Genomic DNA, 15,427 nt, shown 5'->3' on the forward strand with positions numbered 1-15,427 from the left:
CCATAGTCACACCTGTGTAATGAAGATTAAACTCTAACCTAGAGCAAAAAGAAAGTCTTGGAAGAACCATCTATATCAGGGAAGAGCTGGTGCTCTGAAGTAGGACACCTTTGTTTATTTACATTAAAATTACTGGTACCCAGATCCTGAATTTCAGACTGACATTCATATTTGCATGCCAGGTTTGCAGGTTTAATATTGATAAGATATTTGCTGTTTCTCCATTACGTAACTGGCCTGTGTGCACAAGGTTGTGGTAACTAAACGGTCACAGTTCTGGGTGGGGAATATGCCCATGTGATGGAAAAGTGACATACCATAAAAAAATATCTCCTTGAGGAGCAAAAAATCATGAAGAAATTGGTACTCATTTTGCACATGCAAATTTAAGTAGTTTGGGTTGAATAAAGCAGTGTAATTTGGCTTCCTTTGAGAAGCATTTTCAGAGGAAATATGGTCCCACGGAGTGCTTTGCATAGATTACAGTTCTTGCATATCCATGGGGAACAAACTGAAGTGTGGTGGTATTAAAACTACTGCTGTGCTGCATTTCAGTTATACTGTACTTTTCCTTAGGGCTTATCTTAATTTTGGCTTTGGGTGTATAAAACTCTGCTGACCCTGGCTATGCTGGTGTAGAGGCAAGGAGGTGAGACTGGAATCAGGCCTCTGTGAACAAGCCACAATTAGCTTAATGAGTCTTTGGAAAGTGTTAGTACACAACCTGGGTTTATTTGTTCTCCTCTCCTTTATCAGTATAAACTGTGAGTAAGTCTACCAGTAAAAATGAGAGGAGAATAAGGTCTTTTGGTTCCATCAGGGATTTCAGAAGTTTACTTAAGGTGTAATTTTTATGTTACAAAACACAAGGGATTCCTCCTGAAGCTTTAAAAAGATATCTTCGACTGTTTTAACACCACACATGGCTTTCAGTGGTGTGTGTCAAGAGCAACGCTGCTGAAATAAAAACAGTTCTTAAGTTTCTTCCTGAATTAATGATATACAGATCTCACGTAGTAGTTTGTAGATAAATTTGAATACATTTATCTTGCCTTTTCTGGGGCTAGGCTAACTCATATTATTATACGATTTCTGGAAACTGATTACCAGCATGGGTAGTTAGCAAGTCTACTCCATGTGTGTCTGAGCCCAAAATTGTTCTGTGAGCAGTGAAAATGGGAGCAGGAGTGTCCTCAGGATGGATTTTCCTTTATCCTTCCCTTTACTTGTCCTGAACTCCATTCAATATTGGCTTCTGCCAGTATTTATTCTACCTCCCCACTCTGTTAACAAACCCAACCAACAACAAACCTCCACAAAACCCCAAACCAGAAAAAACCCCAAACCAGAGTTGCTGCAGTGATGTGCTAACGCTTACTGATATTGGCCTGCAGAAAAGAAAATCTTCATTACTCTTGACAGCTAAATAAGCAATACTTATGTTATCTACACAGTACAGCCATGGATTCAACACAAGAAAAGTCCTTTTCCATACTGTAGCCCTTTCTCTAGGCTGCTGTTGGCTACCCTTGGGTCCCTATGGGAATTCGTTGAGTTTATCTGGTGAATTAACACCCTGAAGGACTCGAAGGAACATTATTTCTTACAGCACAAGGATACACACTGCTGCTGGTCACGTTACCCAGCAGCGATGGATGATCAAAGGAGGTTCCCCTGTCCAAGACAAGTGAAAGCCACATAAATCTTGTTAACGCAGAGCCACAGACAGGGACGCTGAAAACACTGGTCCGCAAAGGGTGGATCGAGATATGTCCTGGGGAAAGTTTCCTGAGCTCACTTGCAGAATGCTCTGTTCTCATTATTGTCAACCTGAGGCAATACCAGGCAATTCTCAAATAACCAGAAAAAAAGAGAAACTTTCCAAAATCTTTAAGTGCTTCATTGCTTCATTTTTTAAGGGGGGTGGGAGGGGACAGTAGCTAAGAAAGTGTTTATTAATTTAAAAAATAAAAAGGTCATAAGTACTAATTCTGTTTTGCCCCAGCTACACTCAAAATGATGTTTTGCCTTGTCCTGTGACTGGAAAGACATGGATTTTTGTTCAATGTCCAGATGTTTTTCTTCTTCATATGACTGTGATACTAGCTAGAAAATCCAGTAAGAATCCCTTTGCATCAGGCATTTGTAGATGTGTCGTACAGAAACAGACTCTGTTCCCAAGTCCTTATAGTCTATAACTACTGAAAGAGAAAGGGTGGATAAAGCCAGGTATTACAGCAAACCACGGCTGCCCGACTAGACTTCAAATCCTTAGGTGTCCCAAAAAGTAAGAAAGAAAGGCTGACTTTCAGTGGATCAGAGATATTTCACATCTTTCAGCTTTTAACTCATTTTCCATAGACATTCTTGTGTAAACAGACTCTGAGTTTGTGTTCCAAACGGTCAGTTTGGGTTTCATTTCGTATCATAGGAAGAGTTCCTGAAGAAGTAAATGTTTGAAAAACCTCCTAGCAGAATGTAGCCTGGCAAGAAGAATGGACTTTGTTAGTGTTCTTATTGAGGGAATGGTTACACAGCTCTAAGTAGATTCCAGAGAAGACACACAAGAAAGAGTCATTATGAATATTGCAATCTTTGGGGAAGAATTCAGACAAAAAAATATGCCTGAATAAATACTAGAGAATCCAGCCATGAAACACCAGTTTGTAGGCTACCAGGCTTCTTTGCTCACAGAACAGTGTGCTTATGAATATCCTGGGAGCATCCAGTTTTCTTCTCCTCAGCTGTTACCCCATGCCTTGTCCAGTCAGTGCTTTGATTTTGCAGATGAGTTCCTCAGGGCAGAGACATTAGAAGCAGAAAGCGGGCACAGTTAGACAACCTTTTTGTCCAAATACAGGCTTCCCAGCTGACCTTGGAAGGCAAACAGTGCCCTTCTGCTTCTTTACAGACTGCTATAAAATCCACTGTGCAATATTTCTTGCTGTGAAAGTCTTCCGTTATGAAGCAGGTGTCCTACTGAACACGGCACATCTTTGTCATCTGCAGCCTGCTGGCTGTGATTATTCTGCCTGATGAACAGCAAAAGAAACTTCCCTTTTCTTCCTGCTCCTCCAGGATCTGCTGCAGGGCTCTGGAACCTGGGAATGTCCCCCAGCTATAATCCATGGCCCTGGTTTCAAACCTTTTCCCAGAACTGGCATCTTTCAGGCTTGGGATGGCTGGGCAGAGCCATGTTACGAACCTCTCGGCACCGCTCCCGAGTCAGCCAAGGGGAAGGCTGTTAAATGAGGTGAATTAACTCCTTTAGTTAGTGCTGGGCACATGTCCCTGAATCTCCTGCCCCAGAGAGCAGAGCACAGGAGCCATCAATCAGGGCAAAGCCACTCACAGAGCAGTGCTGGCAACTCTTCAAGGACAGTGCATGGCAATTACAAGAAGGCTACAGCGAATTGCAAAGGTTGGGGCAATGCTGTTTAGTTTAGTGCTTCATCTCCTTTTCTATGCTGAGACAGCACCTACCAACCAGGATTCATCTCCAGAACAGGAATACAGTAAGCACAGCCTCCAGAACCCGTGAATTTAGTTAGCTACAGTACAACTGGCAAGACTTGAAAGGTAAACACTGGATGAACTGGAGTATGAAATTTCAGCGCACTGCGGAAATGAATGTGGAGCAGAGAGCAAACAGCAACTGTGAAGGAGAGATTGGAGAGCTGACTGATGTGAACTGCCCTCTTATACAGAATGGGTTTAACTGATACCTGTGTTTAAATCATATCTACCAGCTGGCATCTTTTCCTAATTATGCCTAATTATATTTAGACTACAAAAATTGTCAGGTCACACAGTTCGACCCAGATTACTTTTTAACTAGCTAAATCAGGAGTAATTGGAGGCATTGCCCAATATATAATTTACTTGACAGCTGCAATGTGTACCTAATTTCCACAGGGGGTTTCCCAGCCCCCATTGAGTTCTGTAGTGCTCATGGTACTTGAGTGGTTTAAAGCCACATCAAACCTATTTACAGCCACAGCCACAAATGGGACCTACCCTCAGTGGTTGGTCCATCCATCCATCCGTCCATCCATCCATCCATCCATCCATCCATCCATCCATCCATCCATCCGTCCATCCACCCATCCATCCATCCACCCATCCATCTGCAGAGTGATCTGCCTCTTCTCCATCTCCTGTGTTTGAAGACTGTCAGTCAGAATATTGCTTGGGGAACAAGGGATTCTGATTGAGAAATCCTGTGATTCTGATTAACGAGAATACCTGCAGGTGACTGAGTGCTACTTGGGGCTACAGCTGCAGCGAGATTTTTGGTGGTAGTGCTCAGCACTTCCACTGACAGTTTAATCAAACTCCTACCAAGCTTACAACATCCCAACACCTTCAGAAGTTTGGTGGCACTAGTTTTTGCTAGAACAATAGCATAAAATTCTTATCAGTGATCGTATTTGCTTATTCATGAGATGGCAATGTAGGTACCTGTGATACAAGGGAACTGAGAAATCTTTTTAGAGGCAGAAAGATGTCTCTCTTCGTTGGAAATCCCCCACCCACTGAGATACTGGTAAAGGGTCGCCAAACCTTCTGCTCTAGTGATCACACAGCAAAAGATGCAAGGGGCTGAGTCATGAGACCGATGTGACCTGTCTCTGAGAACTGAGAGCCCCAGCCCTGGTTTGCAGTCACAGGGTGATAACAGCTCTGAAGGGCCCCTGTTCCCTTCCATGACGAGCTTGGTTTGCATTGTCTGTAGGACATCCTCCTACAGCCCATGGACCTGGGACTGTATGTCACCCAGCAGCACCTAGTAGTGGGTTACTCATGGACAGAAAGATGGTGAGGTGAGCAAGTTTCTAGCTAGAATTGCAATCCATATGGGCAATAAAAGATGCTAAAAGCTCTTTGGGAGATCTGCCGGTCTGGCTGAGCTGCTGTCCGCACAGGGTCCAGGGCTGGAGAAGGGTAGGCAGCCTTAATGCTGCTGGAACATGTTTCCAGAGGTTGCTTTGCCCATGCCCTTAGAGATGTTCTGGCACTGGGTGTCGCTGGGTGTCACGGAGTCTGCCCTGGCTCTGGGTGAATATTCTCACACACAGGAGATGAGACACATTTGCTGGTGTTTTACTCTGTGCAGAGCAGCATTCTGCTAAGTCATACTTGAGGATTCAGTCCATTATTTTTTATTAGCATCTTCAATTTTTGGTTGTTGCTCTCCTATTCAGAGATCCTTCAGTTCTCTTTGGAGAATATTTAAAATAAAGGCACATATGATTTAGCTGGAACAGCCCCGTTTCCTTAACAACTCGATAAATTATCTGTTTCCGTCACTTCTGATTACATAATTTTAGCATTTCATAACCTTAATCCTGAACTGGGGCTGGACTTGATCACAACATAAGAAGTTTACATGCACTCTGATTTGAGGTCTGCCTCAATTCTGCACTGGTTTCCAGCCACGTGCTTCTCTGGGGTAACTGAAATTTTCAGGGGTAAAAATTTTCACTCAGCACAAAATTTGTTCCCAGGTTTAGAAGACTTTTGATTTCTGCTGAAACAGTACTGATTTTTTGTACAAGTAAAGAATGAGGCTGTGAGGTCCAATAGAAGAAATTATTACCACCATTTTTATATTTCAACCATTTTCCATTTCATCTATAATTTGCTCTTCTTTTGCAGTAACAGATCCACGCTTCTCAGTGCTTGGTTATCCCATATGGCTAGTGTTCTTCATGATAAAGAATGGAATAATATTTTCAAATAATTAAATGCAAGAGTGAAAATGTATAGCTGAAGTCTATGGAAACCAACACCTGATGCTTCTGAACATTTTTCCTAATACTTTATCCTTATACGTATATAAAGTGTGTGTATATTTATATATATATAAACTTTATTATTTCTTCAAATAATATTTTCCCAGTAACATTCAGGAAAACAGCAGCACATTAATAATTTAATAAGGCAGTGCCTCTCTGATGGCAACATTATGTCTCTTCATCTGCATGTCAGTCCCTGATGCTGCTGAAGGAGGTCAGAAACCCAGGTGATGTGGCCTGAGCACGGCGTGGGCAGGATGGCTGCGCTTTGCCTTTTACAGGCTGCGGATACTGGGGATACAGTCACTTTGGGCATCTGCAAACAGCTCTTCAGTTAGAAGGTGAAACTTAAGTCCCCTTATACTCAGCTGAGAGAAATGGAGAGGTTTATCCGTAAGCTAACTGAGGTTAGACTTCTCCTCTGCCTTGTCCTCTGGAGAGGATTAGCTCTTCCCTCGTAGGCAGTCAGCCCTACCCCATCTACACATCTGCTGAGTGGGTAGAACACTGCAGTGATGGAGTCTCTACAGAGTTGTCACAGTATATTGCACACAAGGAACATAAATTACAGTACTTCAGGGGATATTATTGAGAGCAAAATTTTGAGCTCATTTTCCTGGTGGTCTTTAATGACCTATTTTTAAAAAATGCAACCCTAAACAGGCTTCCCACACTAGGAATGTGAAGGTACATGGCAAAATTCTAGAAGACTCAGAGCTCTTGCCCTGCATTACCTACCCGTGAACTATTTTGTTGTTACCTCATTTGTTTTGTACTGTTTAGAGGGATGCTGACCAAGCTGCACAGGGAAACTGTCATTAATTATTAAGAAATTGTCTAATCCATCAGGACATCAGTACTGCTATAATGTTTCCCCTGAGGAGACAGAGAGCCTTGAGTAAGGAGTTGGAGGTGTTCCAGTGAGAACACACAGCCCCAAAAAACAGTCTTATTCTTAAGTTTGTTAAATGTTATTTCCAGATGTTTCCTTCCTTCTCAGCACTGCACACCAAAAAGCTACAGCAGTTAGTTTTTAGAATATGAAATTTGTTTTCCAGAAAGGAAATATTGCTGAAGGGACTAAAAGGCCTGAGGGACTGAAGTCCTCTGTCAAGACAAATTCCCCATGTCCTTTGGGCACCACCATGATACTCCATGATATAATATAAAATCTCTGACCAAGGACTACTTTAGTACTGCAGTACAACCCTATTGAGCTTAAAGCCAGAAGGGACATCAAACCCTATAGTTTTACTTCAGACATGTGTCAGACATGAAATTTCACCATTTACCTTGCATTTGACCTACTTATGTTTGACTGATACATGGCTAGGAAGACACCCAGTGATGATATCTGAAGATAACAAGATCTTATTTACTCTACTGCAGTGTCTGGCTTCAGCTTTTAGGTGCTGAGTCTTGTTGTGCCTCTGGGACAGCAACCCAGAACCAAGTATGCATCAGGTACCAGAGATGGCTGAGATGGCCCATCATGGTCACCCTCAAAGAGGGTTTTGGGCAATTCCACTTTTCCTGTGCCAGCAATTCCCTATTGTGTGGTAAAAGAAGACAAAAAAAGTGCAGCACAGGGGGTTCTGTGGCCAGGAATGAACAAGTACTAAATCTGTGTATCCCAGTTCTCAGCCCTTACACTGGGAGAAAGAATCTATCTTCTGTCTGATGCTACCTGCTGGCATTTTACTTGACAGGTGAAAGCAGGAAAATCCTCAATAAAGTGTTATCTATTAATCACTTGAATTTAAGAAGGGATTTTCTTTTTATCTCCCATTTCCAACCCTTCTTCTCCCCTCTTCTATTAAAGTTCTGAATTAGGAGTGAAAGGCTCATGAGCTTCTTTCTGGAGTAATAAACCCATCTTCTGGCAGCTGATAAAAAGGCTTCTCTTCTAAGCATGAGAGCAAGGATGCAAGCCTGAGGCAGGGCTCTTCATGCTTAAATCTGGTAGTTTCACTCTCCCTCTTTGCCAGCTGCAGGTGGCCATGATTCATCTTTAAACTCTCGAATAGTGGGGGCATTTCAGGGTGCTCTGCATCTGGCTGACAGATACAGCTGCAGATGTTTTTTTCTCTTGTGGCCGATACTGTACATCCCCTCCCTTCTTTAAATATGTTTGGGACATGACTGCAAGCAGGAGCTGATCAGGACATTTTTAGTGGAAAAAGCAGGTACTTTGGAAAGGAGTCCTTCACAGGAGCAGAAATAAACAGTTTGTTAGAGATTGGTTCTAGTGTTCTGAAAAATTAAATTTCTGGGTGAAATGAAAGAGCATCTAAATAAGCCTCACTGTCCCTTCATGATCTTCAGAACAGCCTGGAATGATATTAAGTTCCCTCAGGGTTTATTTTATATCCCAGACTTTCAGAAAAATACTGCTTCTATTCATCATGGCATCAGCACTCGTAGAATAAGTTTGCAAATAATGCAGTAATCCTTGTCTACATTAAAGACTCTACTAAGCCAGGGTGAGAAGTTTGAACATGGCAAATATTATCCTGCCACAAAAAAGAGCTTTCCAAGGAAAAAAGATTTCTGAAGGGGTTTTGACTGCTCTGTGCTACAGTATCTGGTAAGTTTACCAATAATTAAATACACTGCAATTTAACTAATTGTTTGATTAGGGGCAATTCTCTAGACATTATAATATGTCAGTTTTTCAATGACAGGGCTGACAGATTAGTCTCATATTTTTCTTTTGATACAAATCACAGAGTATAACTTGCTAGCAAGCCAAAAGTATGGAAATGAGATACAATGAAATGCACAACCATGCAGGGACTGTGGTGTTTACATTTTATTCTAAGCAGTAAAGCAAAGGAAAATAGCTATGGCACAGAGAGTCTTTGCTTGCAAATGGATCCCTTACAAGCAAAATCAAGCCTTGCACAATTATGTTGAGGCACAATTATGTGGAATAAACATAAAAATTTACATTTTTTGTATATGTTCAGTCAAAACACAGTTTACTTCATCAAGAGTCCATAATAAGGAAGTGATAGCAAAAGGAATGAAGGTAAAAGGGGTTATATATGAGGGTGAAGGAAATGGGTGTGAACAGAACAGCTATAACATACCAGAGGGAATGGGCCTGAATTTCATGTATTTCTAGCATGAGAATGTCCTCAAGGATCTCTCATGCAGAAAAGAGGCTCATACAAACAGAAATGGCTACTACTATTTTATTAAGTCATTTATTATCAAGCCATAAGCCATGTCAGCGGAAACTGATGGTCGTTGTGTTATTTTCTATGGTACCATTCAACTTCTCTTGAGTCTGAGACACAGCCTGGGAATTGTTTGGGGTTTTTTTTAACTATCAAAAAATATTTTCAAAAATTTTAATCTGAATTTTTCCATCAGGGGAATCAATAGCCAATGGAGACAACCCCAGCCTGCCTCTGTGAGATCTTCAGAGAGGAAATGAATGATTTCTTGGCAGAGTTTTAAGCAAATCCTTCCATGCCACATGCATGGGCTGAAGAACAGCCCTGCTGTCAGATCTCAGCAGAGCCCTGCCATCTGATTAATGCTTGCCTGATGCACGAAGCTGGGCTTATTTAACTAACTGTGCGATTTAAACATGCCTTGGTGAAAGTGGAGCATGCATGGACATTCATACAAACCTTTCTGTGGGTGTAGTTTGTGCTTCTAATCTTCTGGGGAGAGCAAAAATCACTACAAACTAGATTAAAGATGGTATATGGGCATCTGCATTCTGAACTCGTGTAGTGAAACTATTTTTGAAAGTGACTGAGATCAGTTCAGCTCTACTTCTGCGCATGGACGGGTCCCATTGCACATACGGTCCCCATACTCCAGGCCATGCTATCACAGCCTGTAATCAGATTTCGCTCTTGGCTTCCACCCTGAAATGTTGGCTGTGGAGCATGGATGGCTCTTGGGTAAAGAAAACAACACTTGCTCAGTGCTCCTTGCTCCCTCCTTAGCAAACCCTAAAGCAACACAGAGCCTTCAGCAAGGGGCACGAGAAAGATGGTGGGGGGAATTCACTGCTCACCCATGTCAGGGTAAGGGTGATCTCTCCCTCGCCTGTGGATATAAAGGGCATAATGGAGTTCCCTATTAGGAGACAGGAAAGAAGAGTTCCGTCTTTCAGTCCCTTTGTCAGGAGATTGCTCCATGGTAAGATTTTTGGGTCTCCTGTTTCAGGAGTCTCTTGTCTCTGCTTTTGTGAGCACTGCTATATAATCCGGTTTAAAAAATACGAAGGTCTTTGCTAGTAAAAAAACCTCTTTCAGGAACTGTTCCCATTTTCTACAGGAAATCTGACACTGTCTTTGTCTAAGACCCTGGCCTTTTTTTTGTGTTTCCATCAATCAGCCCTCTTTCTCCATGAAAGCCTGCCCTGTAGCTCCAGATCCATTTCTTTTCATGGATGTCAATGCATTTGCCAGTGCCTTGATGGCTTTCAGTTCTTGGAATTTCACTGTTTCCTTTGTCCTTGCATCTGAAGCAGTTTAGATGCAGATCTGCTCTTGAAAGAGAACTGGAGCATCAGTCAAGTGGATTACAGCAAAGCTGGCAGGTTCCAAAAGCTGTGTGAAAAATACACTCCTTTTTGGCAGGCAAATTGTCCCTTGAAAAAGGAGTTCCATCAAAGCCAAACTTGTCTGGATCTGAGTTTCAGATAATTTGTGGAAAACATACATGCTTCATTTTGCCCGCAACATGGATACCTCTGATGAAAAGAAATTATTTCTCTTTACCATTCTTCTAATGTCCTGTAAATTAGGAAAGAGCACCAAATAAAATAAGAGTCCATTATCACTTATTATTCTATAACCTTTCCACTCAGACACAGTCTTTGAAAAACTAATTAAGGAACTAGCGGTGGCTAATGCACGCACTCAAAATAATGCACATTCATACTCTATTTTCAGCAAGAGCAGTCGAGGTTCATTAACATTATACACTAGCAAATGAATTCAGTTTGGGATAATGCCATTCGATTAAACTTTCCACAGCCCACTTAACTGGAGCTTTGGTGTGTGTTTGACAGACACTTTAAACTCCCTAGAGATCCTCTGCGTTCCCATTTTCATTCCATCCCCTTCTAAAGGCCAGATTCTGTCTGCTCTCAAGTTGATTAGTGACTTGCTCTTTCCATAGACTTCCCGGGGTTTAAGTGAGATGAATTGCAGAGCTAAATGTTGTCCCGTGTAGGGAAAGGTAACAGAATGGGATCCACAGTGATTTAGTTAACAAAAAGGTAGTTTTTCGGTTAGCCCTTCACAACCACAGCTCAGAAAATGAGTTTCAGGTAAGACCCTGGGCTAGGATTCAAGGAATGGGTTAGCATTAAGCTGAATTCTTAAACTTGAGTGGTATTGTAGACCCTGTTTCGCTAACTCAGTTGTCCACTCGCAAAATTAAGATAATGACTCTTCCTAGCTACCACCTCCCTTTAGCTTGCAATGTGTTTTCAGCAGGTCCTGCCTCTCAGCAGAAGTTTGTGCAGTGACTGTTACTATGGGACTCACATGGGGAATGCAAGAAAGATGCAAATTGACAGAGTTGCACAAATTTGTGCTGTGAGAAGGAGAAGAATGGACAACCGAGTCTTGGAGCCTCAGACAGATGGGATAGCAGGATGGGACCATCCTCATCTCACAGGGATGACAAGTTATAAAACCCCAGTCAAACAGCCAGCCAAGAATCCTGCAGATGAAGCTGTTGCAATCACCAGCAGGTGTTCAGAAGTGGAACCAGCTTCAGTGGCTGCCAGACACCTGCATTCAGCAAGATGGGTGTCCCTCTGCACATTGCGTGGGTTTTATTGAAATGAGATTCAAACAAGGACTTTATTTCTTATAGGTGGTGGCTCCATGCAAATTAAAAAGTGTCAATAAATACACTCTTGGGGATTGCCTTTATCATGCATTTTGATTTTGTGCAAAGCATTTGACATTGTCCCGCATGACATCCTTGTCTCTAAATTGGGCAGGTGGACCACTGATGGATGGATGGATCAATTGCTGAATGCACCCCTTGGTGGGTAAGGAGTTGGCCGGATGGTTGTACCCAAAGGGTTGTGGTCAAGAGCTCGATGTCCAAGTGGAGAGCAGCGATGAGTGACGTTCCTCAGGAGTCGGGGTTGGGACCGGTGCTGTTTAACATCTTTGTTGGTGACATGGACAGTGGGATCGAGGCACCCTCAGCAAGTTCTCTGATGACACCGAGCTGTGTGGTGCGGTGACACGCTGGAGGGAAGGGATGTGCCATCCAGAGGGACCTGGACAGCCTGGAGAGGTGGGACGTGCAAACCTCATGGAGTTCAACAAGGACAAGGGCAAGGTCCTGCACATGGGTCGGGGCAATCCCAAGCACAAATCCAGGCTGGGCGAGGAGTGGATGGAGAGCAGCCCCAAGGAGAAGGACTTGGGGGGATTAGTGGATGGAAAACTGACTGTGAGCCAGCAATGTGCAGCCCAGAAAGCCAACTGTATCCAGGTTGAGGGAGATGATTCTCCCCCTCTACTCTGCTCTCATGAGACCCCCCCCCTGCAGTGCTGTGTCCACCTCTGGGGTCCCCAACGTAAGAAGGACACAGACCTGCTTGAGTGGGTCCAGAAGAGGCCATGAAGATGATCAGGGGACTGGAGCACCCCCCTGTGAGGACAGGCTGAGAGAGTTGGGGGGGTTCAGCTGGAGAGGAGAAGGCTCCAGGGAGACCTTAGAGCAGCCTCCCAGTATTTAAAGGGGCTACAGGAAAGGTGAGGAGGGACTCTTGATCAGGGGGATTAGGGATAGGATGAGGGGTAACTGTTTTAAACTGGAAGATGGTAGATTTAGATTAGACATAAGGCAGAAATTCTTCCCTGTGAGGGTGGGGAGGCCCTGGCACAGGTTGCCCAGAGAAGCTGTGGCTGGCCCGTCCCTGGAAGGGTTCAAGGCCAGATTGGACAGGGCTTTGGGCAATCTGAGTGTCCCTGTCCAGGGCAGGGGGGTTGCAACTAGGTGATCTTTAAGGTTCCTTCCATCCCAAACCGTTCTATGATTCTATGATTCTATTATTTTTATCTTAGTGTTTTGCTGCATTTCCTCAGAAAAGTGAAGAAACAAATACTGTGTTAATAATTAATGGGTTGGCTAATTGAATTGCTGCCCTTTTCACTTGTGTGATTAGCCAATATTCACAGCTTTTTAGAGCTCTTTCCATTAGGATGAGAAGTGGTTGACGTCTGACTTGTATCTTCTTTGACATTAATTTATGAAGAATATCACAAATTTCCAGTGAACAATGCAGAAACACAGCAGGCAGTTCCCTTGATGAGAAAATCCTTGTCTGGACCTCCTGTGTGTGCTCCCTCTGGTGAGATCTGCCTTTCTGCCTACGACTGAGGAATTGCAGAAACCCAAGGAGTCTGAGACTTCATACAGTGACCCTGTACTATATGAAAATAAGGTGTGAAGTGGCACTAAGAGGTTTCTTGAGATACAGTTTGTTAAACTGTGCTTTACAACAAGGACAGGGTGCTACTTCTGGCAAAAGATTATCATGTTTAAAAGTAGAGAAACTCCTTCGGCCCCTCAGAATCTCTGAATTGCCATGTACCCTAAGTAATTGGTTTTGTTATCTGTAGCCATCTGAGGTATTTGAAAGGTCTTGGTTCATGAAGGCCCATGGTACAGGAGCAGAGTCCATCCACAGTCTTCACGGTCATGCAGAAAATCATTAAAAATCATCAAAAACTCCAAATATAGTATAAAAGAGTCTCTTGAGTAACGGGAAAGGCATTTGGGGAGGTGGGATCCGTTGGGTGAATGCTTTCGATTATTTTTTTTCTTTCAAATGTATGTGCTGTAAAGTATTTCCTTATAAACCAATCATCTTTCATGTAGAGCTCTGTCTTTTGCTTACGTGGTTTGGATGGATGTACGCACACAAAAAACACACCCCCCCCCGCCCCCGTATGTGTGCACATGTGCATGTGTCTGCTTGTGTGTAAATTTACATAGATATGTATGTGCATAACCAAAATTGAATAAAATTCTTTAATTTTTCATTCCCCACAGCTGGACAGGACTGGAACCACACTGTGACTTTGGAGGTGTGCAATAGGGTCACCTTGGTTCTGAGATGTCCTCTTTTACCCATCAGTTAGCACGTGCTTTCTGGCACTGAGACAATGTGCCCAGTGTCCTAAGCTGGGCATGTGTCTATGTGGCAGTGAATTAATTTGGCCTGAGACAGCTCAGATGGCAGAAATCCTTGACTTATCTGCCAAGAAAACTGAAAATGTGCTTCAACTGAGATCTGTCAACATGAGAGGAGCAGAGGGTTGCCCAGTCAGCCAGAAGATGAATTTGTGCTTGTTCTGTGAACTGCTGGAGATTGGAATGTCAATATAGAGCCTAATAAACTTCTAGTTTCTAAAGCATTAGCTGCTCTGGGATCATGTTTAATAACAATCTGGTCTACCTGAGGTCACGCAGCCATCTGCAGCATTGTCTCCAGGCTGGTAGTGTTGCCAATACACTGGCTTATCAGGTCTGTTTAGGTGCGTGATCTACCCAAATTAAATTTTGGCCCCTGATGGCTTAGCTTCTCAAGCCTTCTATGTGCAATGCAAAGGAGATAATTAAAAATAAAAACTGGGGACTAGAGAGATTAATGTATTTCATTCCATTGCTTCAGAGAAACTGAGGCAGAGACAGGGCACTGAATGCACACAAGCAAGTATCCTCATGAGAAGGGTACAACACCCAATTCCGTGGAGGTCAGCCCTAACCAAAGGGCTGATAAAATCTTTGTGACTAATCAGGCTCTTAAAAGACTAGAGCCTAAAAGTGCGAGATCCCTGAAAGGGCATGAATACACCCTTTTTTGATGCAGACAACTGTTTCCCATCTCAGCCCAGCTTGCGAGGCAGTTGGAAGGGAAGTGCAGGGAGTGCAGATGGATGTCTGGGTACAGAAATGCCCTATGACGCTGCCTTCCCCCAAGTTTATTTTTGTGGGATATACAAAGTGCAAAGAAAATATTGAATGCAGGGATTTCTTTCCTTTTTTTTTGTCTTGGCTGGATTAATTAAAGATGTCATTGATCCTGACAGGACTGCCTTGGGGTAATACGGCTGATGCTGTGCTTGCTACAAATAACTGGTGATAAGGGTAGACGCAGTGATCTTTTTGTGCTCTATTATTCCATTCAAGTCCACTTGAGATGTTTTTGAACAACATTCCTCTCTAGAATTATTACATTCTCCCTCTATTTGTTTATAATGTATGGTAACCTATTCCATGACACTGGAAATGAAATTGGTTGTTGGTGACTGAATGGTTTTCATTTGAATATTCTTTAAATGCAAATCAATAATTTAGACAGAGTTAAAGACAAGACGGGAGACACTTCCCACCCTGCTACACTGATATCTGAGCACTGTTGAATTAGAATAGTGCTTATCTTGCAGCTATCACAAAGCAGTTCCCTAAATATTTCTCATCAAAGCTGAGATTCAGTTGTCAAATGCTGGCAGGTGGGAGCTTGCAAAGATGGGGAAGGATGGAGTAAATGCATTTGTGGGCAGAGGGCCGGTGACGGGGTCAGCAGCGCGTGACAGATCCATTTCTCCCACAGCCCTGCCATT

The 15,427-nt window shown here is 43.0% G+C and overlaps 1 long non-coding RNA gene across 3 annotated transcripts in view; it reads left to right on the plus strand.

Annotated features, from left to right (window-relative positions):
* LOC141951852 (uncharacterized) overlaps positions 1 to 14,218 on the plus strand; it is a 32,523-nt gene extending 18,305 nt beyond the window's left edge. For 2 of the 3 annotated variants that reach the window (XR_012631464.1, XR_012631465.1), the window contains one exon: positions 11,782 to 12,544. This is a non-coding gene — a long non-coding RNA (uncharacterized LOC141951852). Of the gene's footprint in view, positions 1 to 11,781; positions 12,545 to 13,853 lie in introns of those variants that run through there. The other variant, XR_012631463.1, reaches the window with a different exon arrangement.
* The last annotated feature ends 1,209 nt before the right edge of the window (positions 14,219 to 15,427 follow it).

Source organism: Strix uralensis, chromosome 18, assembly GCF_047716275.1.
Source record: "Strix uralensis isolate ZFMK-TIS-50842 chromosome 18, bStrUra1, whole genome shotgun sequence".
NCBI lineage: Eukaryota > Metazoa > Chordata > Aves > Strigiformes > Strigidae > Strix > Strix uralensis.